The sequence below is a fragment of the Phyllobates terribilis genome, unplaced genomic scaffold, assembly GCF_046119375.1.
Source record: "Phyllobates terribilis strain yellow unplaced genomic scaffold, ASM4611937v1 Scaffold_170__1_contigs__length_4071412, whole genome shotgun sequence".
In the NCBI taxonomy this organism is placed as follows: Eukaryota; Metazoa; Chordata; class Amphibia; order Anura; family Dendrobatidae; genus Phyllobates; species Phyllobates terribilis.
Window position 1 is genome coordinate 1,652,371 of NW_027362930.1, and position 26,130 is coordinate 1,678,500.

General features: G+C 45.2%; 10 non-coding genes and 3 pseudogenes across 10 annotated transcripts; all 13 read right to left on the bottom strand.

The window, feature by feature from the left end:
* Window positions 1-697: 697 nt before the first annotated feature.
* Window positions 698-888, bottom strand: LOC141211121 (U2 spliceosomal RNA). The gene has a single exon (XR_012281107.1). It is a non-coding gene; the product is annotated as a U2 spliceosomal RNA (small nuclear RNA).
* Window positions 889-2,003: 1,115 nt separating this feature from the next.
* Window positions 2,004-2,194, bottom strand: LOC141211122 (U2 spliceosomal RNA). Its single transcript, XR_012281108.1, has one exon. It is a non-coding gene; the product is annotated as a U2 spliceosomal RNA (small nuclear RNA).
* Window positions 2,195-3,309: 1,115 nt separating this feature from the next.
* LOC141211123 (U2 spliceosomal RNA) lies at window positions 3,310-3,500 on the bottom strand. The gene has a single exon (XR_012281109.1). It is a non-coding gene; the product is annotated as a U2 spliceosomal RNA (small nuclear RNA).
* A 647-nt stretch (window positions 3,501-4,147) lies between these two features.
* LOC141211798 (U2 spliceosomal RNA) lies at window positions 4,148-4,355 on the bottom strand (annotated as a pseudogene).
* Window positions 4,356-5,151: 796 nt separating this feature from the next.
* On the bottom strand, window positions 5,152-5,243 carry LOC141211889 (U2 spliceosomal RNA; annotated as a pseudogene).
* Window positions 5,244-6,358: 1,115 nt separating this feature from the next.
* LOC141211124 (U2 spliceosomal RNA) lies at window positions 6,359-6,549 on the bottom strand. Its single transcript, XR_012281110.1, has one exon. It is a non-coding gene; the product is annotated as a U2 spliceosomal RNA (small nuclear RNA).
* A 1,115-nt stretch (window positions 6,550-7,664) lies between these two features.
* LOC141211653 (U2 spliceosomal RNA) lies at window positions 7,665-7,847 on the bottom strand. The gene has a single exon (XR_012281609.1). It is a non-coding gene; the product is annotated as a U2 spliceosomal RNA (small nuclear RNA).
* A 6,205-nt stretch (window positions 7,848-14,052) lies between these two features.
* Window positions 14,053-14,242, bottom strand: LOC141211711 (U2 spliceosomal RNA). Its single transcript, XR_012281652.1, has one exon. It is a non-coding gene; the product is annotated as a U2 spliceosomal RNA (small nuclear RNA).
* Window positions 14,243-20,412: 6,170 nt separating this feature from the next.
* Window positions 20,413-20,603, bottom strand: LOC141211125 (U2 spliceosomal RNA). The gene has a single exon (XR_012281111.1). It is a non-coding gene; the product is annotated as a U2 spliceosomal RNA (small nuclear RNA).
* A 1,115-nt stretch (window positions 20,604-21,718) lies between these two features.
* Window positions 21,719-21,902, bottom strand: LOC141211748 (U2 spliceosomal RNA). Its single transcript, XR_012281680.1, has one exon. It is a non-coding gene; the product is annotated as a U2 spliceosomal RNA (small nuclear RNA).
* A 799-nt stretch (window positions 21,903-22,701) lies between these two features.
* On the bottom strand, window positions 22,702-22,793 carry LOC141211890 (U2 spliceosomal RNA; annotated as a pseudogene).
* A 1,115-nt stretch (window positions 22,794-23,908) lies between these two features.
* LOC141211127 (U2 spliceosomal RNA) lies at window positions 23,909-24,099 on the bottom strand. Its single transcript, XR_012281113.1, has one exon. It is a non-coding gene; the product is annotated as a U2 spliceosomal RNA (small nuclear RNA).
* Window positions 24,100-25,214: 1,115 nt separating this feature from the next.
* LOC141211737 (U2 spliceosomal RNA) lies at window positions 25,215-25,398 on the bottom strand. Its single transcript, XR_012281673.1, has one exon. It is a non-coding gene; the product is annotated as a U2 spliceosomal RNA (small nuclear RNA).
* Window positions 25,399-26,130: the final 732 nt, after the last annotated feature.

Below are 26,130 nucleotides of genomic sequence, written 5' to 3' on the forward strand. Positions count from 1 at the left end.
CAGCCAGCGTTCCATTGCCACATTCCATCTACTGCAGGCAGGATACCTGGCTGGCTGAATGTCGCTGAGAAGCTCACAGAGACCGCCATAAGCAACAGTTTAACAGAATGCCACAGACTAATCAACCAAACTTTTTGGGTTGGGTTCTCTTTTATAGTCTGCAGGCATTAAATGAAAGAAGTCAGTGTTCCAGCAGAAGGAGACAACGTTTCAGAAAAGGCATTGTAGCAAACCAAAAAAGAAATTTTAAGCGCAGCAGAGTAACCAGCGCACATACCTGTTAGCTCAGGTGAGTTTAAAAGGCTGCTGTTGATAACAAGGGCATTTGCTAAATAGATGGTGTGTGTGCAACAATATACTGAAAGGTCAATTATATTGTGCAGCTTATCTCACCACCTGTAGTTATTTAGGTGAAAGCTCCAAAATGCTTGCCTAATATGTCTGTTTATCCAAAAGGAAGTAAAAAGGGAGAGCTAGAAAGATAGCATTGCATCACATTACATGGCAATGCAATGCACAGTTGCTGAAGTTGAACCAAAATGAGGTTGTAATCTGGCTTCTGCAACTTTGAACATGAAAAATCCAATGAGGAGAAGAAAAGCAAAGCCAAAGAGTCCATCCCAAAATCTGACAAACAAGCAAAATGAACAAAAAACATTGAATTCAATTCTTTCTGATTTTAGAAACTGCATTAAAGAAGGGGTGCACCGGTCCTGGAGATACTGCAATACCAGGTCAATGCGTGGAGTGGACAGAGCAAGCTCTTTTTCCATCTCCCTGTTCTAAAAATCCATTTAATATATGGTCCCCAGATAGGGGACGTATCAGATATTAAACTGATAAGAACAGATACTACACTTGATCTTAGCCAAAAGGCCGAGAAGCGATAACCAGAATTGGTTTCAAACTACGGAGCCACCCAAGGATCCTGAAAAGTCCATTTGTGGAGATGAGCTCCTGGACTCCCGTTAAGAAGACATGTTGTCAACCTCTAGATCCCTTACATGCCTGCACTTTTCGGCTTGCTGCTGCTGCAATCCACGCGTTTTAGATCTGCATAACTCCACCTCTTTAAACACAGCACCTTCACCCCCTGCTGTTCCCACCCGCCTCAACACCGTTGGAAGGGAGGAGAACCAATTAAGGCGGGGGGTGGGGTGGAACGAGCAGCTGTCTACCCTTAGCAGGAGGGCTCCTGATTACATACCTCTCCTGCTGCTGCTGCTGCTGGCTGTCCAGCAGCAGACTGAAGGTGGCTGCTGCTGTGCACAGGTATATAAAGGCTCAGAGCCTATTATGACACGCGCAGCCAGCGTTCCATTGCCACATTCCATCTACTGCAGGCAGGATACCTGGCTGGCTGAATGTCGCTGAGAAGCTCACAGAGACCGCCATAAGCAACAGTTTAACAGAATGCCACAGACTAATCAACCAAACTTTTTGGGTTGGGTTCTCTTTTATAGTCTGCAGGCATTAAATGAAAGAAGTCAGTGTTCCAGCAGAAGGAGACAACGTTTCAGAAAAGGCATTGTAGCAAACCAAAAAAGAAATTTTAAGCGCAGCAGAGTAACCAGCGCACATACCTGTTAGCTCAGGTGAGTTTAAAAGGCTGCTGTTGATAACAAGGGCATTTGCTAAATAGATGGTGTGTGTGCAACAATATACTGAAAGGTCAATTATATTGTGCAGCTTATCTCACCACCTGTAGTTATTTAGGTGAAAGCTCCAAAATGCTTGCCTAATATGTCTGTTTATCCAAAAGGAAGTAAAAAGGGAGAGCTAGAAAGATAGCATTGCATCACATTACATGGCAATGCAATGCACAGTTGCTGAAGTTGAACCAAAATGAGCTTGTAATCTGGCTTCTGCAACTTTGAACATGAAAAATCCAATGAGGAGAAGAAAAGCAAAGCCAAAGAGTCCATCCCAAAATCCGACAAACAAGCAAAATGAACAAAAAACATTGAATTCAATTCTTTCTGATTTTAGAAACTGCATTAAAGAAGGGGTGCACCGGTCCTGGAGATACTGCAATACCAGGTCAATGCGTGGAGTGGACAGAGCAAGCTCTTTTTCCATCTCCCTGTTCTAAAAATCCATTTAATATATGGTCCCCAGATAGGGGACGTATCAGATATTAAACTGATAAGAACAGATACTACACTTGATCTTAGCCAAAAGGCCGAGAAGCGATAACCAGAATTGGTTTCAAACTACGGAGCCACCCAAGGATCCTGAAAAGTCCATTTGTGGAGATGAGCTCCTGGACTCCCGTTAAGAAGACATGTTGTCAACCTCTAGATCCCTTACATGCCTGCACTTTTCGGCTTGCTGCTGCTGCAATCCACGCGTTTTAGATCTGCATAACTCCACCTCTTTAAACACAGCACCTTCACCCCCTGCTGTTCCCACCCGCCTCAACACCGTTGGAAGGGAGGAGAACCAATTAAGGCGGGGGGTGGGGTGGAACGAGCAGCTGTCTACCCTTAGCAGGAGGGCTCCTGATTACATACCTCTCCTGCTGCTGCTGCTGCTGGCTGTCCAGCAGCAGACTGAAGGTGGCTGCTGCTGTGCACAGGTATATAAAGGCTCAGAGCCTATTATGACACGCGCAGCCAGCGTTCCATTGCCACATTCCATCTACTGCAGGCAGGATACCTGGCTGGCTGAATGTCGCTGAGAAGCTCACAGAGACCGCCATAAGCAACAGTTTAACAGAATGCCACAGACTAATCAACCAAACTTTTTGGGTTGGGTTCTCTTTTATAGTCTGCAGGCATTAAATGAAAGAAGTCAGTGTTCCAGCAGAAGGAGACAACGTTTCAGAAAAGGCATTGTAGCAAACCAAAAAAGAAATTTTAAGCGCAGCAGAGTAACCAGCGCACATACCTGTTAGCTCAGGTGAGTTTAAAAGGCTGCTGTTGATAACAAGGGCATTTGCTAAATAGATGGTGTGTGTGCAACAATATACTGAAAGGTCAATTATATTGTGCAGCTTATCTCACCACCTGTAGTTATTTAGGTGAAAGCTCCAAAATGCTTGCCTAATATGTCTGTTTATCCAAAAGGAAGTAAAAAGGGAGAGCTAGAAAGATAGCATTGCATCACATTACATGGCAATGCAATGCACAGTTGCTGAAGTTGAACCAAAATGAGCTTGTAATCTGGCTTCTGCAACTTTGAACATGAAAAATCCAATGAGGAGAAGAAAAGCAAAGCCAAAGAGTCCATCCCAAAATCCGACAAACAAGCAAAATGAACAAAAAACATTGAATTCAATTCTTTCTGATTTTAGAAACTGCATTAAAGAAGGGGTGCACCGGTCCTGGAGATACTGCAATACCAGGTCAATGCGTGGAGTGGACAGAGCAAGCTCTTTTTCCATCTCCCTGTTCTAAAAATCCATTTAATATATGGTCCCCAGATAGGGGACGTATCAGATATTAAACTGATAAGAACAGATACTACACTTGATCTTAGCCAAAAGGCCGAGAAGCGATAACCAGAATTGGTTTCAAACTACGGAGCCACCCAAGGATCCTGAAAAGTCCATTTGTGGAGATGAGCTCCTGGACTCCCGTTAAGAAGACATGTTGTCAACCTCTAGATCCCTTACATGCCTGCACTTTTCGGCTTGCTGCTGCTGCAATCCACGCGTTTTAGATCTGCATAACTCCACCTCTTTAAACACAGCACCTTCACCCCCTGCTGTTCCCACCCGCCTCAACACCGTTGGAAGGGAGGAGAACCAATTAAGGCGGGGGGTGGGGTGGAACGAGCAGCTGTCTACCCTTAGCAGGAGGGCTCCTGATTACATACCTCTCCTGCTGCTGCTGCTGCTGGCTGTCCAGCAGCAGACTGAAGGTGGCTGCTGCTGTGCACAGGTATATAAAGGCTCAGAGCCTATTATGACACGCGCAGCCAGCGTTCCATTGCCACATTCCATCTACTGCAGGCAGGATACCTGGCTGGCTGAATGTCGCTGAGAAGCTCACAGAGACCGCCATAAGCAACAGTTTGAACATGAAAAATCCAATGAGGAGAAGAAAAGCAAAGCCAAAGAGTCCATCCCAAAATCCGACAAACAAGCAAAATGAACAAAAAACATTGAATTCAATTCTTTCTGATTTTAGAAACTGCATTAAAGAAGGGGTGCACCGGTCCTGGAGATACTGCAATACCAGGTCAATGCGTGGAGTGGACAGAGCAAGCTCTTTTTCCATCTCCCTGTTCTAAAAATCCATTTAATATATGGTCCCCAGATAGGGGACGTATCAGATATTAAACTGATAAGAACAGATTTTTTTTTTTTTTTTTTTTTTTTCTTTTTTTCTTTTTTTTATCGAAAGCCCGAATTCGTGTACAAAACCCGAGTGCGCTTAAAAAAGTGACAAGTGCCACAAAAAAAAAGTGCACTAGGATGCTGGTCTTCTTGAAACCCTCTCCAAAAGGAGAAGGGTCCCCCAAACCATTCCCCGTCCCTCCGAGCCAAAAGGCCACAGCGAGGAACAGGGACAAAAAGCCACCTCCAGCCGAAGCCAGAGGCGACCCAATCTTACCCCCAGCACCTGCCCGAGTTCTCACCCGAGCAAGGCACTGCGAGCCAAAGACTGTGCTCCCCTCCCGGAAGAGGGGAGCCAACAACGCTCTCCTCCCGAAAGAGGAGAGCCAGGGGGGTTCAGGGGGGAGCGGAACCTGATGGCCACACACTCCCCCCCTAGACCTGCCAAGAGAGGAACCCGTAAGGGAACCGCATCCCGACAAAATCCTAGTAGGACGTGACACACGTGAATAAGTGGACACACAGTGACAAAGAAATTGAATAAATAGTGAAGGTTTCACAGTATAATACTGCCCGGACCTTCGACCGGGAATTGAAAAATTCCCCATCCTAAGGCCAGAAGGCCCGGAATAAGGGTGTGTGCGAAGAAAGAAAATTTGAAGTGCTTGTGCAAATGTGCCATAAACTCAAGTGGGGTTCCCAATCCCAGTGAGTTAAGGCACCCCAGGGTCACCACTCCTGGGGCACTTCACACTTCGGGCTTTCGATCTTCCCCGGCCCAATGGCGTCGATCCTGGGGGGCCATGCTTTCCACCAGATGACTATATTAGCCACCTGGCGTACTAACAAGCGCCTAAACCCCAGTGTGCATAATGTATCAATCTACTAGGGCGGCCAACATCCAAAACCGCCTTTTCGAAAGATACTACACTTGATCTTAGCCAAAAGGCCGAGAAGCGATAACCAGAATTGGTTTCAAACTACGGAGCCACCCAAGGATCCTGAAAAGTCCATTTGTGGAGATGAGCTCCTGGACTCCCGTTAAGAAGACATGTTGTCAACCTCTAGATCCCTTACATGCCTGCACTTTTCGGCTTGCTGCTGCTGCAATCCACGCGTTTTAGATCTGCATAACTCCACCTCTTTAAACACAGCACCTTCACCCCCTGCTGTTCCCACCCGCCTCAACACCGTTGGAAGGGAGGAGAACCAATTAAGGCGGGGGGTGGGGTGGAACGAGCAGCTGTCTACCCTTAGCAGGAGGGCTCCTGATTACATACCTCTCCTGCTGCTGCTGCTGCTGGCTGTCCAGCAGCAGACTGAAGGTGGCTGCTGCTGTGCACAGGTATATAAAGGCTCAGAGCCTATTATGACACGCGCAGCCAGCGTTCCATTGCCACATTCCATCTACTGCAGGCAGGATACCTGGCTGGCTGAATGTCGCTGAGAAGCTCACAGAGACCGCCATAAGCAACAGTTTAACAGAATGCCACAGACTAATCAACCAAACTTTTTGGGTTGGGTTCTCTTTTATAGTCTGCAGGCATTAAATGAAAGAAGTCAGTGTTCCAGCAGAAGGAGACAACGTTTCAGAAAAGGCATTGTAGCAAACCAAAAAAGAAATTTTAAGCGCAGCAGAGTAACCAGCGCACATACCTGTTAGCTCAGGTGAGTTTAAAAGGCTGCTGTTGATAACAAGGGCATTTGCTAAATAGATGGTGTGTGTGCAACAATATACTGAAAGGTCAATTATATTGTGCAGCTTATCTCACCACCTGTAGTTATTTAGGTGAAAGCTCCAAAATGCTTGCCTAATATGTCTGTTTATCCAAAAGGAAGTAAAAAGGGAGAGCTAGAAAGATAGCATTGCATCACATTACATGGCAATGCAATGCACAGTTGCTGAAGTTGAACCAAAATGAGCTTGTAATCTGGCTTCTGCAACTTTGAACATGAAAAATCCAATGAGGAGAAGAAAAGCAAAGCCAAAGAGTCCATCCCAAAATCCGACAAACAAGCAAAATGAACAAAAAACATTGAATTCAATTCTTTCTGATTTTAGAAACTGCATTAAAGAAGGGGTGCACCGGTCCTGGAGATACTGCAATACCAGGTCAATGCGTGGAGTGGACAGAGCAAGCTCTTTTTCCATCTCCCTGTTCTAAAAATCCATTTAATATATGGTCCCCAGATAGGGGACGTATCAGATATTAAACTGATAAGAACAGATACTACACTTGATCTTAGCCAAAAGGCCGAGAAGCGATAACCAGAATTGGTTTCAAACTACGGAGCCACCCAAGGATCCTGAAAAGTCCATTTGTGGAGATGAGCTCCTGGACTCCCGTTAAGAAGACATGTTGTCAACCTCTAGATCCCTTACATGCCTGCACTTTTCGGCTTGCTGCTGCTGCAATCCACGCGTTTTAGATCTGCATAACTCCACCTCTTTAAACACAGCACCTTCACCCCCTGCTGTTCCCACCCGCCTCAACACCGTTGGAAGGGAGGAGAACCAATTAAGGCGGGGGGTGGGGTGGAACGAGCAGCTGTCTACCCTTAGCAGGAGGGCTCCTGATTACATACCTCTCCTGCTGCTGCTGCTGCTGGCTGTCCAGCAGCAGACTGAAGGTGGCTGCTGCTGTGCACAGGTATATAAAGGCTCAGAGCCTATTATGACACGCGCAGCCAGCGTTCCATTGCCACATTCCATCTACTGCAGGCAGGATACCTGGCTGGCTGAATGTCGCTGAGAAGCTCACAGAGACCGCCATAAGCAACAGTTTAACAGAATGCCACAGACTAATCAACCAAACTTTTTGGGTTGGGTTCTCTTTTATAGTCTGCAGGCATTAAATGAAAGAAGTCAGTGTTCCAGCAGAAGGAGACAACGTTTCAGAAAAGGCATTGTAGCAAACCAAAAAAGAAATTTTAAGCGCAGCAGAGTAACCAGCGCACATACCTGTTAGCTCAGGTGAGTTTAAAAGGCTGCTGTTGATAACAAGGGCATTTGCTAAATAGATGGTGTGTGTGCAACAATATACTGAAAGGTCAATTATATTGTGCAGCTTATCTCACCACCTGTAGTTATTTAGGTGAAAGCTCCAAAATGCTTGCCTAATATGTCTGTTTATCCAAAAGGAAGTAAAAAGGGAGAGCTAGAAAGATAGCATTGCATCACATTACATGGCAATGCAATGCACAGTTGCTGAAGTTGAACCAAAATGAGCTTGTAATCTGGCTTCTGCAACTTTGAACATGAAAAATCCAATGAGGAGAAGAAAAGCAAAGCCAAAGAGTCCATCCCAAAATCCGACAAACAAGCAAAATGAACAAAAAACATTGAATTCAATTCTTTCTGATTTTAGAAACTGCATTAAAGAAGGGGTGCACCGGTCCTGGAGATACTGCAATACCAGGTCAATGCGTGGAGTGGACAGAGCAAGCTCTTTTTCCATCTCCCTGTTCTAAAAATCCATTTAATATATGGTCCCCAGATAGGGGACGTATCAGATATTAAACTGATAAGAACAGATAAGGTTTCAACATAAATTTATTCAGATATAAAAAAGTACAAAAACACATTATTCTTATTTACAGCGTTAATAGAGCTCTTTCCACAGACATTATTAGTACAAAATAGTATTCCACATGTAAAAACACCATCTTCTATTCGCTTCGTGTTTACCCACATCTTTGACATCTTTCAAATAATAAATATACATTTCGCTAAAAACCATTCTAATACAATCATTGATGGAAATACAGTCACGTTTGAACAACAAAATATTCCTCACTTTCCACATAGCACTTTTTGCACAATTTATTATACACCAGCATATTTTGGTTTGATGTAAAGTTGGGCAATTAAAAAGTCCGTATAAAACATATTCGTGACAAAAGTCTTTCAGACCACAAACCCATTTCAAAAGCACCCCCAGTCTCCGCCAAAGTTCTTGCGCATAAAAACAGTTCCAAAACAGATGTAAAACCGTCTCATCACTTCCACACGAGTCTCTAGGACATTTTGCCCGCGCCGCCAGGCCTCTCCTGTGCTGAAAGTCTCTAGTTGGGAGGCACTGGTGGACGGACATCCAGGCAAGGTCTTTATGAATATTTGCGAGAAACTTTCCAAACACATTCCTCCAGACTCGCTTGGATCTGCTCCAGGAAAAGTTGATTACTTCAGATACTCTTTCTTCCCTTCTCAGATGAGTTATCAATTTCCTTCGGTCTTGAAGAATATCAGTATCCAAGTCTCTTAATTTATAATTTCTACATACTTTCTCTAAGATGATAAGATGCTTTGGGGGACATAATAAAACAGGCGAAGATAAGGATGGCCGTAGCCATCTCTTAAAAACATAACCACAAGTATATTTTAAAAACAGACTAAAAACACTGTTAGAATTAAGAAGCTTAAAACAGAAACAGAAGAAATTTATATACAAAAACATGCTCAAATCCGGGACATCCTTTCCACCATTTTGATGCCTTTTATACATTTCTGTGCGTTTTACTTTTTCCATCTTCGAGCCCCAAATAAATATAAACATGCAGCGAGTCAGCTTTTTGAGCATTAAGTCGGAGGGAGGGTACACAATTGCAACATATAACATCATTGGCAATAATACAGACTTAATAATTAGAACTTTCCCTTCGATTGACAAACTACGCAAATTCCAAAAGGATAGTTTCTTCACCATTTTCTCCTGGACCTCCCCCCAACTCACAACCCCGTCATTTTCTTTATTAAAAGTAATGCCCAAAATTTTAACTTTATCACACTTCATTTTGACTGCTGGTAGGTCCACTGTATCCCAGGAACCAATTGTCAAACACTCAGTTTTATTAAAATTCAACTTAAAACCTGAAGCCTGACTAAAAAAACTGGTACACCTCACCACCCTCCGGAGGGAAGCAGGATCCGTGCAGATGGCAGTAACATCGTCCATATACCCGAAGACTTTAATTTGGGCCCCCCCTCCACCCGGAACAGGGACCCCACGGATCACTTTATCTTTCCTAATTTGGCATAATAAAGGCTCCATAGCACAAATAAACAGGATCGGGGACAAAGGGCAGCCCTGCTTCACTCCGGATTCCAGCGGTATTTCACCTGTTAAGAAGCCATTAACAGAGATTTGACAATATGAATCTTTATACAAAATCTTAATTAGAGACATGATAAAATCCGGGATCGCCATCTTCTTTAAAACACTAAAAAGATACTTGTGCGATACCCTGTCGAACGCCTTCTCAAAGTCCAGCGCCAACAGGGCTAAATTCTGACCACGATCCCTAGTATACCATATTGCATCTCTTATGACATTTAACACCTCCGCAATACTCCTTCCCGGTACACCACAAACTTGTTCTGGTTGTATCAACTTATCAATTATCATTTTAAGCCGGCATGCAATAAATTTGGCTAATACTTTATAATCCATGTTGAGGAGGGTGATAGGCCTCCAATTTGCAAGGTCCTCACGAGCCCCTTTCTTTTTAAAGATCAAGGACACTATTCCCCTCCTCCATCCCTTGGGCAACCGTTTACACTTAAAAACCTCCTTAAAAAGTGCTAAAAGATCATCCTTTAAAATATCCCAGAAAGTCAGATAAAATTCGACGGGGAGACCGTCTGCTCCCGGAGCTTTGCCCTTTGAAAAACTTTTAAAAATGTTAAAAAGTTCCTCTAAGCTAAAATCCCGTATTAAAAACTCCTGATCTGACTGATTCAACTTAAAATCTAGGACATTAAGAGCATCTTGTAAAAAGGAATCATCCACACTTTTCTCACTAAAAAGGAGTCGGTAAAAATCAAAAGCCACGTTCTTCATGCCCTGTATAGTGGATTCTTCACCTAAACAAGTAATCGCATCTTTCCTCTCCATTGCTTTTTTAAAAAAGAAGCGTGTACATTTTTCATCTTCTTCTAACTGCTTTACCTTTGAATTAAAAATAACCTCTCTCCCCTTCTGCTCCAAAAGTGTATGTATTTCTGCTTTTAGGCTGACAATGTCTTCCTCCACCTCCAACCCAATCTCTTTAAATTTATAAAGTGTCTGCAGCCTAGTATTTAGATTTGAGAAAAATTGTTTTTTCTGTCTTGATTTCTTCCTCCCTGCCGTGATAAAAAAAAGCCTAATTTTATTTTTAATCTTTTCCCACCAAGACAACATTTTTATATAAGGAGGCCTATGTTGTCTCCATTCCTGGTAGGCTGTACAAAAATCCGACCTTATCTGAGGATCCTCCAGCAGATGTGTCCCCAAACGCCACAGTCCTTTGTTTATTCTCTGCTCTCCTTGGTATTCTAACTGTAATTTTAACATTTTGTGATCGGAAAATAAATTAGACATTAGATCAAACATCACCGGCTTAAAATCCACAGATAAAAACATAAAATCGATCCTAGAGGCCACTCCCCGACCGGACCATGTAAATCCAGGGTCCGTCGGTGAAAGAGACCTCCAGGCATCGCATAGCTTAAAATCAGTTTGAAAATTTTTTAGCAGAAAACATGACTTATCCAACTTACGGAGAGGGTCCCCTCCTACTCGTTGTTCGCCGACACTAAGGCAGTTGAAATCCCCACCTATCAGGAGGGGAGAAGACCCAACACAAAATACAGGCAAAATTTCAAACAATTGGATGCGCTCTTGCTTGTCGGGAGGAGCATACACATTAATTATGCGAAAACTAAAATTATTAATATGCAAATGTACTAACATTGCCCTGCCTGGTGTAATCTCTGTAACAGAGGAAAACACGATGTTATTACCACGACAGAGCAAACCCACTCCAGCAGACCTATTCACATTTGAGCCGGACCACACTGACGGTCCCGACTTCCAATCCTTTTTAAGCTCGTCATAATTAATTGAGTGTTGTAGTCCACATTCCTGCAATAAACACACATCAAAGTCTAAAGTCTCTAAATATTGAAAAAGAGCAGCCCTGCGAACAGGGCTCTTTAAAGATCTCACATTCAGTGAGAGGCATTTTATGGACGGCATTAAAGTCAAGGTGGGAGGGAGTCATCCAGAATCATCTTGACCTGTTCAGGACTATGATCCAACAGTGCCTCCAAGATCCCTGACTCCGGGGAAAAGGAAATGTTCATTGGATCCGAGGCAGTGACCGGGTATCCAGCTCCTGCTCCCTGCAGCCACAAATCACCGACACCCAAGGAAACATCCGGTGAATCCGGACAGACATCCGCACGCATCTTTTTCCCGCTGGGTTCAGGTAGGTCACTAGTGCAATCTTCTCCCACTACTGCCTCATGGTCTCTCTTCTCGAGGTCGTCACCTAGGGAAAAACACACTGCGTCCTGCTGGCTCGACACTTGAATAGCATCTGGGGCCTTCGCAGCAGGGTCCACCAGTGCCAACATACTGGGGGCACCCTGCTCCAGCACACCAGAAACACACACATCTTCAGGGGCCATCGACACAGAGACACCCTCCCGAACAGAAGAGCATCCCTGCTCCGGTCCCTGGACGGACCGCCCATAGTCCCCTTTTTGCGGGGGCTTCTTCTTTGCCACCTCCACTACAGAGGGGCCAGTAGAGCTTAGCTCAGTCCTGTCAAGGGGATCCTCCCCGACGGACACTGAGGGGCGAGCTAGAGATTGTCTTCGCCAGGGACCCCCAGTTGCCTCTGCATATGTCCGTACCTTGGTTCTCTGGGGGCAACTCCGGAATACATGTCCATCCTCCCCGCACAGATTACACTGTTTCTTGTGAGGACAGTCTTTCGTCAAGTGTCCATACTGGCTGCAATTATTACAACGGGCAGCCCTCCTCTCCTGGCAAGCGTCTTGGGTATGCCCCATTGTGCCACAATTCCTACAATACAAGGGCATACCTTGATAGAAGAGGTATCCTCGGCTCTTCCCGATTGTGAAGGTGGAGGGAGGGTGCTGTGTTCCTCCGACTCCCGTTGGATCCTTCTTTAATCGTGCCAGGAACCTCCGCTTCCCACACCAAAAATTAACTGCATTTTTAATTTTTCCTAAAAAGGACACGTCATCGCAATAGCGACGCAAGAAAGTCAAAATATCCAGCACTTCCACAAAAGGGTTAGGGAGGTGAACCACAATCTGGACTTCTTCATAAACAAATAATAAGGAAAAAATCAAACCTTCCATTTCGTCCATGTGGCTATTTTCGTTCACTTTCTGGACCAGTTGTTGGCAGCACCCTTGACTCCTAAAAGTGATGGTGTAGGTACCTTTCGATTCGTTGTCCTGGAAGCAGAAGATGTCCTCTCTACTAAATCCCAGAAGTCCAAGAAGGATGATGTTGCAAACATACTGGATGTTTTTCTCACAGCGAAACTTCTCCAAAACGTCAATTCGCACTGTATTTCTCATCCGGGGTTCACCCGATGCATATGACAGCACAGCCGGCATCTCTTCCAAAAAAAGTACGCCAACTACGGAAAGAAAAAAAAAGGCATATGCCTTTTTAGGGGATCACTTCCCGTTGCTCCCGGACTAAGCCTCTCTCCCTATAGCAGCAGGGGGGTGAAGTCCCTCCGAAGAGGAACGATCCCCCCAGGCCGAGAGAGAGGGTACCGGAAGCACCCAGATAGACAACAACCAAACAGACAAGCTGTAAGATCGAAGCCAAAAGGCCGAGAAGCGATAACCAGAATTGGTTTCAAACTACGGAGCCACCCAAGGATCCTGAAAAGTCCATTTGTGGAGATGAGCTCCTGGACTCCCGTTAAGAAGACATGTTGTCAACCTCTAGATCCCTTACATGCCTGCACTTTTCGGCTTGCTGCTGCTGCAATCCACGCGTTTTAGATCTGCATAACTCCACCTCTTTAAACACAGCACCTTCACCCCCTGCTGTTCCCACCCGCCTCAACACCGTTGGAAGGGAGGAGAACCAATTAAGGCGGGGGGTGGGGTGGAACGAGCAGCTGTCTACCCTTAGCAGGAGGGCTCCTGATTACATACCTCTCCTGCTGCTGCTGCTGCTGGCTGTCCAGCAGCAGACTGAAGGTGGCTGCTGCTGTGCACAGGTATATAAAGGCTCAGAGCCTATTATGACACGCGCAGCCAGCGTTCCATTGCCACATTCCATCTACTGCAGGCAGGATACCTGGCTGGCTGAATGTCGCTGAGAAGCTCACAGAGACCGCCATAAGCAACAGTTTAACAGAATGCCACAGACTAATCAACCAAACTTTTTGGGTTGGGTTCTCTTTTATAGTCTGCAGGCATTAAATGAAAGAAGTCAGTGTTCCAGCAGAAGGAGACAACGTTTCAGAAAAGGCATTGTAGCAAACCAAAAAAGAAATTTTAAGCGCAGCAGAGTAACCAGCGCACATACCTGTTAGCTCAGGTGAGTTTAAAAGGCTGCTGTTGATAACAAGGGCATTTGCTAAATAGATGGTGTGTGTGCAACAATATACTGAAAGGTCAATTATATTGTGCAGCTTATCTCACCACCTGTAGTTATTTAGGTGAAAGCTCCAAAATGCTTGCCTAATATGTCTGTTTATCCAAAAGGAAGTAAAAAGGGAGAGCTAGAAAGATAGCATTGCATCACATTACATGGCAATGCAATGCACAGTTGCTGAAGTTGAACCAAAATGAGCTTGTAATCTGGCTTCTGCAACTTTGAACATGAAAAATCCAATGAGGAGAAGAAAAGCAAAGCCAATGAGTCCATCCCAAAATCCGACAAACAAGCAAAATGAACAAAAAACATTGAATTCAATTCTTTCTGATTTTAGAAACTGCATTAAAGAAGGGGTGCACCGGTCCTGGAGATACTGCAATACCAGGTCAATGCGTGGAGTGGACAGAGCAAGCTCTTTTTCCATCTCCCTGTTCTAAAAATCCATTTAATATATGGTCCCCAGATAGGGGACGTATCAGATATTAAACTGATAAGAACAGATCAGGTTTCAACATATTTTATTATGTGCGTAAAAGATGGTTTACAATCAAAAAACAGCAACACAAATACATTAATAAAACACAGAATTCCACCCATAAAAACCCCATATACGATTAGCATCCCTCCTCCCAATACATTTGACATCCCTCAAGTAATAAATATACATCTGACTAAAAGCAATTTTAAGACAATCCTTCACAGAAATAGCATCACGTTTAAAAAGTAAAATATTGCGTGCCTTCCAAAGGGCGTCTTTAAAACAGTTAATCATGCACCAACATATACAATACTGTTGAGGGGTCGGACATTTAAAAAGGCCATATAAAACATATTCATGGTTAAAATCTCTTAAACCGCAAGTCCATTTTAAAAGAATCCCAACTTTGTGCCAAAGTTCCTGTGCAAACGGGCAATTCCACATAAGGTGCAAGGTGGTTTCGTCATTAACACATGAGTCTCTGGGGCATTTGGCTCTGGCCACCAGGCCTCTCCTGTGTTGAAACTCTCTGGTGGGGAGGCACTGGTGGACCACCATCCATGCGATGTCCTTATGTCCATTTGCTAAAAATTTTCCGAAGACATTCTTCCAAACTTGCTTCGACCTCTCTTCTGAGAAATTTACTATGGGGGTCACATCTTCATTCCTCCTCAGAAAAGATAAAAGCTTCTTGCGGTCTTTAAAAATGTCCATTTTAAAATCACCAAGGCTATAAAATCGAACAGTCTTTTCTAAGATTGCTTGGTGTTTGGGGGGGCATAGTAAAACAGGGGAATTCAACGACAACTTAAACCATCTTTTAAAAATCATCCCACAGGTATATTTTAAAAAATAACTTAGCGCACTATTACCATTAAAATGTTTGAAACAAAAGCAGAAATAATTTAAATACAAATAAATATGTAAGTCGGGGACATCCCTTCCGCCGTTCATTTTATTCTTCCTCATTATTTCTCGCCTTAATTTTTCCATTTTGGAGTTCCATAAAAACATAAAGATCATCCTAGTCATTTTTTTAATTAAAACATCAGAGGGGGGGTACACCATAGCTATATACAGTATGAGGGGTAACAACACTGATTTTATAATTAAAATTTTCCCCTCCATTGTTAGGGACCTCAAACCCCAAAATGATATTTTCTTTGACATTTTTTCTATGACATTCTCCCAGCTTTGAGTTCCCACATTCTCCTCGTTAAAAACAACTCCAAGAATTTTTACATTGTCTCGTTTTATAGTGAGCTGCGGGAGTTGGGCGGTGTCCCAGGATCCCAAAGTCAGACATTCAGATTTATTTAAATTAAGTTTAAACCCGGATGCCTGGGAAAAAAATTCAATGCGCAACACCGCCCTCCGGAGGGAAGCAGGGTCCACGCACACAACCGTCACGTCATCCATGTAGCCAAAGACTCTCACATCACTGCCACCTCCGCCAGGAACAGGAACCCCTCTAATCACTTTGTCTTTCCTTATTGCGCTCAGCAGGGGCTCCATGGCGCAGATGAACAGGATGGGCGACAAGGGGCATCCCTGCTTCACTCCGGACTCAAGGGGAACTCCATCTGTTAAAAAGCCATTAAGAGAAATTTGACTAAAACAATTTTTATATAAAATCTTAATACAATTTAAAAGCATATTAGGGATACCCATTCTTTTTAAAACTCTAAAAAGAAATCTATGAGAGACTCTATCGAAAGCTTTTTCAAAATCAAGGGCTAAAAGAGCTACATTTTGACCCCGGTCTCTGGAATACCAAATTACATCCCTTAATACGTTTAAAACCTCTGAAATACTTCTGCCTGGTACACTACAAACCTGCTCAGGCTGGATTAGTTTGGCAATGACATTCCTGAGCCGGTTTGCAACCACCTTAGCAAGTACCTTGTAATCGACGTTTAGGAGAGTTATGGGTCTCCAATTCGCTAGAGCACTGCGATCACCTTTTTTATATATCAAAGACACCACTCCTCTCCTCCACGAAAATGGCAACTGTTCACAAATAAAAACTTCTTTAAAAAGCATAAAAAGGTCCTCTTTTAAAATGTCCCAAAAAGTAAGATAAAACTCTACAGGTAGTCCATCACACCCAGGTGCTTTGCCCTTAGAGAAACTTTTAAAAACATAAAATAATTCCTCTAAAACAATATCGCGTTCTAAAAACTCCTGGTCTATAAAATTTAACTTAAAATCGAGATCATTAAGAGCATCAGATAAAAAGGACTCATCTATACACTTTTTACTAAAAAGATGCTTATAAAAGTTAAAAGTAGCATTCAACATTCCCTGCATAGATGTTTCACCCTCTAGATTTGTGATCACTTCTCTTTTATCCATGACTTTTTTGAAGAAGAAGCGAGAGCACTTCTCCCCCTCCTCCAAGTGCTGCACTCTAGAGTTAAAAATAATCTCTTTCCCCTTTGTGTCTATGCAGTTCTGAATTTCAGTTTTTAGGCTAGCAATATCATCTCCCACCTCCACCCCTAGCTCTTTGAATTTAAAAAGTGTTTGTAGTTTGGTGTTAAGATCACTAAAACATCTTTTTTTCTCTCTAGCTTTACGTCTCCCTGCTTTTATAAAAAACATTCTGACTTTTTTTTTCAAATTTTCCCACCAGGTTACCATAGGGGCATCAGAAGGTTTTTGTCGCCGCCAGGCTTGATAGGCTTTACAAAAGTCTTGTCGAATCAGAGGGTCCTCCAGCAGGTAAGTACTTAGACGCCAGAGGCCCCTGTTGACCCTCTGTTCATCCCGGTATTCTAGGTGCACCTCCAAGCCCTTATGGTCAGAAAATATATTTGATGTTAAAACACATTTTACAGGGTTAAAATCATCTGATAGGAAAATAAAATCGATCCTGGAGGACACCCCTCTTCCGGACCACGTATAACCAGGGTCCGTCGGCAGGAGTGACCTCCACGCATCGCATAATTTAAAATCAGTTATAAAATCTTTCAATAGATGACATGACTTATCCAATTTGCGTTTAGGGTCACCCCCCGCTCGTTGTTCACTAGCACAAAGACAATTAAAATCACCCCCTACGATCAGGGGAGATGACCCAGTACAGTACAATGGCAATATCCCAAATAAATAAATTCTCTCTTGCTTATCAGGGGAAGCATAAACATTCATTACACGTAGGGTAAAACCATTAAATTTAAAATGCACTAAAACCACTCTGCCTGGTACTATTTCTGTGACAGTATTTATAGCAATATTTCTCCCACGACAGAGGAAGCCCACCCCCGCTGACTTGTTGTCATTGGAGCCAGACCAGATGGAGGGCCCCAGTCTCCAATCTGTCTTGATGTCATTATAATTTAGTGCATGTTGTATCCCGCATTCCTGTAATAAACATATGTCAACGTCAGTGGTTTCTAAGTACTTAAATAGAGCAGCCCTACGAACTGGGCTCTTTAATGACCTCACATTCAGTGAGACAAGTCTTAATGTGGGCATTCATAGGTCAGGGTGGTGGATCTTCCATGAGGACACCTGACTCAAAGCCCTGTATGCCAAATTGCTCCAGGACATCCGGGCTAGAGGACCCAAATGACTCGATATTCTGTGAGCCGGCGGTTGCCCCCTCGTAGGTCACGGTTCCCAGCCACATTCCAGGAGACGCTGGGGCTTCGACATTCCGTCTCTTTTTCGGGGCAGACTCCACTAGGTCACTGGTGCAGTCCTCCTCTTCCTCCACCTCCTCCAGGGGGAGAGACTGGTCCATCAGGATAAGATCACCAACACAGATTCCCTGATGTTCGCCACCTAGAAGCAAAGCCCCCTCATCTGGCTGGCTAATCGCCCTGGAAGATCCTGAGGCCATCGCTGCGTGGTCCCCTGTAGCCAACCGCACAGGGGCACCACCCTCCAGCCCAACAGGATCGGTATCGGGAACCATCGACACGGAGGATACCCTCCCAGAAGGAGGACCCCTCCGCTCCGGTCCATGCGAGGTCCGCCCATCGTTAAGGGACTTCGATGCAGGGGCCGCCCCAGAGGGGCCTCCGGCTCCCTGCTCCATCCCAGCCTTCTCGCCCTTCGAACCGCCCTCCGACGCCGGCCCGCCAGTGAAGACCGGCGGGCGCATCGGCTCAGCTGCAGAAGATGCAGCTTCTGCGTAAGTCCTGGTCCTGGTCCTGTTGGGGCATCCTCGGAACATGTGCCCCGCCTCACCACAAAGATTGCATTTCCTCCCAGCGGGACAGTCCTTCATTAAATGTCCGTAACAGCTGCAATTATTGCAGCGGTCTACTTTCCTGCCCGTGCAGGACGTTTGGGTATGACCCATTTGTCCACAGTTCCTGCAACATACCGGCATTCCAGGGTAAAATAAGTAGCCTCTGCTCTTACCGATCACAAATGTTGAGGGAGGGTGTAGCATTCCTCCCACTCCGCTTGGGTCCCTCTTTAGACGGGCCATGTACCTCCTCTTGCCGCACCAGAAGCCTACCGCGTTCTTCACAGTGCCCAGGTATCTCAGATCATCACAATAACGGATAAGGTAGGTCGAGATGTCTGCAGCCTCCACAAAGGGGTTCGGGAAATGCACCACGATAGGGATCTCGTCATAGGCATACAAGAGACAAAAGGTTAGTCCATCCAATTCATCTAAGTAGTTTTTCTCATTTACCTTTTGTACGAGTTGGTGACAGCATCCCTGGCTCTTGAAGGTGATGGTGTAAGTCCCCTTGTACTCATTGTCCTGGAAGCAGAATATGTCTTCCCGCCGAAACTCCAGAACTCCAAGCAGAATCCTATGGCAGATGTAGTCCAAGTTCTTCTCCGTCCTCGATCCTGCTCCAACTTCAATCCTCACGGTGTTCCGCATCCGGGCATCACCCGATGAATATGTGAGCGTTGCCGGCATCCTTCACTCAGGAACGTACCGACTCTTCTCTCTGAAAGGCGCAAGCCTTCATGGGATCCCTTCCCGTTGCTCCCGGACTAATCCTTCCTCCCAATAGCAGCAGGGGGGTTAAGTCCCTCCGAAGAGGAACGATCCCCCCAGGCCGAGAGAAAGGGTACCAAGAGCACCTCACAGGCAAGACCACACAGGTAAACCTGATAGATCGTGCCAAAAGGCCGAGAAGCGATAACCAGAATTGGTTTCAAACTACGGAGCCACCCAAGGATCCTGAAAAGTCCATTTGTGGAGATGAGCTCCTGGACTCCCGTTAAGAAGACATGTTGTCAACCTCTAGATCCCTTACATGCCTGCACTTTTCGGCTTGCTGCTGCTGCAATCCACGCGTTTTAGATCTGCATAACTCCACCTCTTTAAACACAGCACCTTCACCCCCTGCTGTTCCCACCCGCCTCAACACCGTTGGAAGGGAGGAGAACCAATTAAGGCGGGGGGTGGGGTGGAACGAGCAGCTGTCTACCCTTAGCAGGAGGGCTCCTGATTACATACCTCTCCTGCTGCTGCTGCTGGCTGTCCAGCAGCAGACTGAAGGTGGCTGCTGCTGTGCACAGGTATATAAAGGCTCAGAGCCTATTATGACACGCGCAGCCAGCGTTCCATTGCCACATTCCATCTACTGCAGGCAGGATACCTGGCTGGCTGAATGTCGCTGAGAAGCTCACAGAGACCGCCATAAGCAACAGTTTAACAGAATGCCACAGACTAATCAACCAAACTTTTTGGGTTGGGTTCTCTTTTATAGTCTGCAGGCATTAAATGAAAGAAGTCAGTGTTCCAGCAGAAGGAGACAACGTTTCAGAAAAGGCATTGTAGCAAACCAAAAAAGAAATTTTAAGCGCAGCAGAGTAACCAGCGCACATACCTGTTAGCTCAGGTGAGTTTAAAAGGCTGCTGTTGATAACAAGGGCATTTGCTAAATAGATGGTGTGTGTGCAACAATATACTGAAAGGTCAATTATATTGTGCAGCTTATCTCACCACCTGTAGTTATTTAGGTGAAAGCTCCAAAATGCTTGCCTAATATGTCTGTTTATCCAAAAGGAAGTAAAAAGGGAGAGCTAGAAAGATAGCATTGCATCACATTACATGGCAATGCAATGCACAGTTGCTGAAGTTGAACCAAAATGAGCTTGTAATCTGGCTTCTGCAACTTTGAACATGAAAAATCCAATGAGGAGAAGAAAAGCAAAGCCAAAGAGTCCATCCCAAAATCCGACAAACAAGCAAAATGAACAAAAAACATTGAATTCAATTCTTTCTGATTTTAGAAACTGCATTAAAGAAGGGGTGCACCGGTCCTGGAGATACTGCAATACCAGGTCAATGCGTGGAGTGGACAGAGCAAGCTCTTTTTCCATCTCCCTGTTCTAAAAATCCATTTAATATATGGTCCCCAGATAGGGGACGTATCAGATATTAAACTGATAAGAACAGATACTACACTTGATCTTAGCCAAAAGGCCGAGAAGCGATAACCAGAATTGGTTTCAAACTACGGAGCCACCCAAGGATCCTGAAAAGTCCATTTGTGGAGATGAGCTCCTGGACTCCCGTTAAGAAGACATGTTGTCAACCTCTAGATCCCTTACTTGCCTGCACTTTTCGGCTTGCTGCTGCTGCAATCCACGCGTTTTAGATCTGCATAACTCCACCTCTTTAAACACAGCACCTTCACCCCCTGCTGTTCCCACCCGCCTCAACACCGTTGGAAGGGAGGAGAACCAATTAAGGCGGGGGGTGGGGTGGAACGAGCAGCTGTCTACCCTTAGCAGGAGGGCTCCTGATTACATACCTCTCCTGCTGCTGCTGCTGCTGGCTGTCCAGCAGCAGACTGAAGGTGGCTGCTGCTGTGCACAGGTATATAAAGGCTCAGAGCCTATTATGACACGCGCAGCCAGCGTTCCATTGCCACATTCCATCTACTGCAGGCAGGATACCTGGCTGGCTGAATGTCGCTGAGAAGCTCACAGAGACCGCCATAAGCAACAGTTTAACAGAATGCCACAGACTAATCAACCAAACTTTTTGGGTTGGGTTCTCTTTTATAGTCTGCAGGCATTAAATGAAAGAAGTCAGTGTTCCAGCAGAAGGAGACAACGTTTCAGAAAAGGCATTGTAGCAAACCAAAAAAGAAATTTTAAGCGCAGCAGAGTAACCAGCGCACATACCTGTTAGCTCAGGTGAGTTTAAAAGGCTGCTGTTGATAACAAGGGCATTTGCTAAATAGATGGTGTGTGTGCAACAATATACTGAAAGGTCAATTATATTGTGCAGCTTATCTCACCACCTGTAGTTATTTAGGTGAAAGCTCCAAAATGCTTGCCTAATATGTCTGTTTATCCAAAAGGAAGTAAAAAGGGAGAGCTAGAAAGATAGCATTGCATCACATTACATGGCAATGCAATGCACAGTTGCTGAAGTTGAACCAAAATGAGCTTGTAATCTGGCTTCTGCAACTTTGAACATGAAAAATCCAATGAGGAGAAGAAAAGCAAAGCCAAAGAGTCCATCCCAAAATCCGACAAACAAGCAAAATGAACAAAAAACATTGAATTCAATTCTTTCTGATTTTAGAAACTGCATTAAAGAAGGGGTGCACCGGTCCTGGAGATACTGCAATACCAGGTCAATGCGTGGAGTGGACAGAGCAAGCTCTTTTTCCATCTCCCTGTTCTAAAAATCCATTTAATATATGGTCCCCAGATAGGGGACGTATCAGATATTAAACTGATAAGAACAGATTTTTTTTTTTTTTTTTATCGAAACCCCGAATTCGTGTACAAAACCCGAGTGCGCTTAAAAAAGTGACAAGTGCCACAAAAAAAAGTGCACTAGGATGCTGGTCTTCTTGAAACCCTCTCCAAAAGGAGAAGGGTCCCCCAAACCATTCCCCGTCCCTCCGAGCCAGAAGGCCACAGCGAGGAACAGGGACAAATAGCCACCTCCAGCCGGAGCCAGAGGCGACCCAATCTTACCCCCAATACCTGCCCGAGTTCTCACCCGAGCAAGGCACTGGGAGCCAAAGACTGTGCTCCCCTCCCGGAAGAGGGGAGCCAACAACGCTCTCCTCCCGAAAGAGGAGAGCCAGTGGGGTTCAGGGGGGAGCGGAACCTGATGGCCACACACTCCCCCCCTAGACCTGCCAAGAGAGGAACCCGTAAGGGAACCGCATCCCGACAAAATCCTAGTAAGGACGTGGACACACGTGAAAAAGTGGACACACAGTGACAAAAAAAAATTAAATAAATAGTGAAGGTTTCACAGTATAATACTGCCCGGACCTTCGACCGGGAATTGAAAAATTCCCCATCCTAAGGCCAGAAGGCCCGGAATAAGGGTGTGTGTGAAGAAAGAAATATTGAAGTGCTAGTGCAAATGTGCCATAAACTCAAGTGGGGTTCCCAATCCCAGTGAGTTAAGGCACCCCAGGGTCACCACTCCTGGGGCACTTCACACTTCGGGCTTTCGATCTTCCCCGGCCCAATGGCGTCGATCCTGGGGGGCCATGCTTTCCACCAGATGACTATATTAGCCACCTGGCGTACTAACAAGCGCCTAAACCCCAGTGTGCATAATGTATCAATCTACTAGGGCGGCCAACATCCAAAACCGCCTTTTCGAAAGATACTACACTTGATCTTAGCCAAAAGGCCGAGAAGCGATAACAAGAATTGGTTTCAAACTACGGAGCCACCCAAGGATCCTGAAAAGTCCATTTGTGGAGATGAGCTCCTGGACTCCCGTTAAGAAGACATGTTGTCAACCTCTAGATCCCTTACATGCCTGCACTTTTCGGCTTGCTGCTGCTGCAATCCACGCGTTTTAGATCTGCATAACTCCACCTCTTTAAACACAGCACCTTCACCCCCTGCTGTTCCCACCCGCCTCAACACCGTTGGAAGGGAGGAGAACCAATTAAGGCGGGGGGTGGGGTGGAACGAGCAGCTGTCTACCCTTAGCAGGAGGGCTCCTGATTACATACCTCTCCTGCTGCTGCTGCTGCTGGCTGTCCAGCAGCAGACTGAAGGTGGCTGCTGCTGTGCACAGGTATATAAAGGCTCAGAGCCTATTATGACACGCGCAGCCAGCGTTCCATTGCCACATTCCATCTACTGCAGGCAGGATACCTGGCTGGCTGAATGTCGCTGAGAAGCTCACAGAGACCGCCATAAGCAACAGTTTAACAGAATGCCACAGACTAATCAACCAAACTTTTTGGGTTGGGTTCTCTTTTATAGTCTGCAGGCATTAAATGAAAGAAGTCAGTGTTCCAGCAGAAGGAGACAACGTTTCAGAAAAGGCATTGTAGCAAACCAAAAAAGAAATTTTAAGCGCAGCAGAGTAACCAGCGCACATACCTGTTAGCTCAGGTGAGTTTAAAAGGCTGCTGTTGATAACAAGGGCATTTGCTAAATAGATGGTGTGTGTGCAACAATATACTGAAAGGTCAATTATATTGTGCAGCTTATCTCACCACCTGTAGTTATTTAGGTGAAAGCTCCAAAATGCTTGCCTAATATGTCTGTTTATCCAAAAGGAAGTAAAAAGGGAGAGCTAGAAAGATAGCATTGCATCACATTACATGGCAATGCAATGCACAGTTGCTGAAGTTGAACCAAAATGAGCTTGTAATCTGGCTTCTGCAACTTTGAACATGAAAAATCCAATGAGGAGAAGAAAAGCAAAGCCAAAGAGTCCATCCCAAAATCCGACAAACAAGCAAAATGAACAAAAAACATTGAATTCAATTCTTTCTGATTTTAGAAACTGCATTAAAGAAGGGGTGCACCGGTCCTGGAGATACTGCAATACCAGGTCAATGCGTGGAGTGGACAGAGCAAGCTCTTTTTCCATCTCCCTGTTCTAAAAATCCATTTAATATATGGTCCCCAGATAGGGGACGTATCAGATATTAAACTGATAAGAACAGATACTACACTTGATCTTAGCCAAAAGGCCGAGAAGCGATAACCAGAATTGGTTTCAAACTACGGAGCCACCCAAGGATCCTGAAAAGTCCATTTGTGGAGATGAGCTCCTGGACTCCCGTTAAGAAGACATGTTGTCAACCTCTAGATCCCTTACATGCCTGCACTTTTCGGCTTGCTGCTGCTGCAATCCACGCGTTTTAGATCTGCATAACTCCACCTCTTTAAACACAGCACCTTCACCCCCTGCTGTTCCCACCCGCCTCAACACCGTTGGAAGGGAGGAGAACCAATTAAGGCGGGGGGTGGGGTGGAACGAGCAGCTGTGTACCCTTAGCAGGAGGGCTCCTGATTACATACCTCTCCTGCTGCTGCTGCTGCTGGCTGTCCAGCAGCAGACTGAAGGTGGCTGCTGCTGTGCACAGGTATATAAAGGCTCAGAGCCTATTATGACACGCGCAGCCAGCGTTCCATTGCCACATTCCATCTACTGCAGGCAGGATACCTGGCTGGCTGAATGTCGCTGAGAAGCTCACAGAGACCGCCATAAGCAACAGTTTAACAGAATGCCACAGACTAATCAACCAAACTTTTTGGGTTGGGTTCTCTTTTATAGTCTGCAGGCATTAAATGAAAGAAGTCAGTGTTCCAGCAGAAGGAGACAACGTTTCAGAAAAGGCATTGTAGCAAACCAAAAAAGAAATTTTAAGCGCAGCAGAGTAAGCAGCGCACATACCTGTTAGCTCAGGTGAGTTTAAAAGGCTGCTGTTGATAACAAGGGCATTTGCTAAATAGATGGTGTGTGTGCAACAATATACTGAAAGGTCAATTATATTGTGCAGCTTATCTCACCACCTGTAGTTATTTAGGTGAAAGCTCCAAAATGCTTGCCTAATATGTCTGTTTATCCAAAAGGAAGTAAAAAGGGAGAGCTAGAAAGATAGCATTGCATCACATTACATGGCAATGCAATGCACAGTTGCTGAAGTTGAACCAAAATGAGCTTGTAATCTGGCTTCTGCAACTTTGAACATGAAAAATCCAATGAGGAGAAGAAAAGCAAAGCCAAAGAGTCCATCCCAAAATCCGACAAACAAGCAAAATGAACAAAAAACATTGAATTCAATTCTTTCTGATTTTAGAAACTGCATTAAAGAAGGGGTGCACCGGTCCTGGAGATAATGCAATACCAGGTCAATGCGTGGAGTGGACAGAGCAAGCTCTTTTTCCATCTCCCTGTTCTAAAAATCCATTTAATATATGGTCCCCAGATAGGGGACGTATCAGATATTAAACTGATAAGAACAGATTTTTTTTTTTTTTTTTATCGAAACCCCGAATTCGTGTACAAAACCCGAGTGCGCTTAAAAATGTGACAAGTGCCACAAAAAAAAGTGCACTAGGATGCTGGTCTTCTTGAAACCCTCTCCAAAAGGAGAAGGGTCCCCCAAACCATTCCCCGTCCCTCCGAGCCAGAAGGCCACAGCGAGGAACAGGGACAAATAGCCACCTCCAGCCGGAGCCAGAGGCGACCCAATCTTACCCCCAATACCTGCCCGAGTTCTCACCCGAGCAAGGCACTGGGAGCCAAAGACTGTGCTCCCCTCCCGGAAGAGGGGAGCCAACAACGCTCTCCTCCCGAAAGAGGAGAGCCAGTGGGGTTCAGGGGGGAGCGGAACCTGATGGCCACACACTCCCCCCCTAGACCTGCCAAGAGAGGAACCCGTAAGGGAACCGCATCCCGACAAAATCCTAGTAAGGACGTGGACACACGTGAAAAAGTGGACACACAGTGACAAAACAAAATTAAATAAATAGTGAAGGTTTCACAGTATAATACTGCCCGGACCTTCGACCGGGAATTGAAAAATTCCCCATCCTAAGGCCAGAAGGCCCGGAATAAGGGTGTGTGTGAAGAAAGAAATATTGAAGTGCTAGTGCAAATGTGCCATAAACTCAAGTGGGGTTCCCAATCCCAGTGAGTTAAGGCACCCCAGGGTCACCACTCCTGGGGCACTTCACACTTCGGGCTTTCGATCTTCCCCGGCCCAATGGCGTCGATCCTGGGGGGC